This window comes from Eptesicus fuscus, chromosome 5 (assembly GCF_027574615.1).
Source record: "Eptesicus fuscus isolate TK198812 chromosome 5, DD_ASM_mEF_20220401, whole genome shotgun sequence".
Taxonomy (NCBI): Eukaryota; Metazoa; Chordata; class Mammalia; order Chiroptera; family Vespertilionidae; genus Eptesicus; species Eptesicus fuscus.
The window spans coordinates 34,241,710-34,242,380 of NC_072477.1; positions in this window are offsets into that span (position 1 = coordinate 34,241,710).

Sequence of the window (671 nt, forward strand, 5' to 3'; positions counted from 1 at the left end):
AGCCCACAACTTAGGCATGTGTCCTTGACTGGAATCGAACCTGGGACCCTTCAGTCCGCAGGCCAATGCTCTATCCACTGAGCCAAACCAGCTGGGGCCACAGCTGGTTTTTATGGCAGACAAAATGCAAGGTTTCTTTGGACCCTGGCAAAAATATTGGGATCAGATTTCACTTAATTTTCTATTTTCTCTAAAATCTTAGTTTAAAAAAATGCTATAGTTATCTCAGAAATACCAATTCTGCGGTTCTTTGTGAAATTAATAGACTTTTAAAAAATTAAATTTATTGGGTTGACATTTATCAACAAAATCATATAGGTCTCAAGTGCACAGTTCTATGATACGTCATCTGTATATTGCATTGTGCTTGCTTATCATCCTGAAGTCAAATCTCCTTCTGTCAACATGTATTTGACCCTTTTACCCTTTACAACCCCACACTCCTCTTTCCCTTTGGTAACCAACATACTGTTGTCTGTGTCTATGAGTTTTTATTTATTTGTCTTACTTGTTCATTTGTTGCTTTTAGTTCTACATCCCACATAAGAACGGTTTTTAACTTTTTCTGTCTCATTCGCTTAGCATGATATTCTCAAGGTCCATCCATGTTGTTGCAAGTGGCAGTATTTCTTCTTTTCTTATGGCTGAGAAGTATTCCATTATATATATGT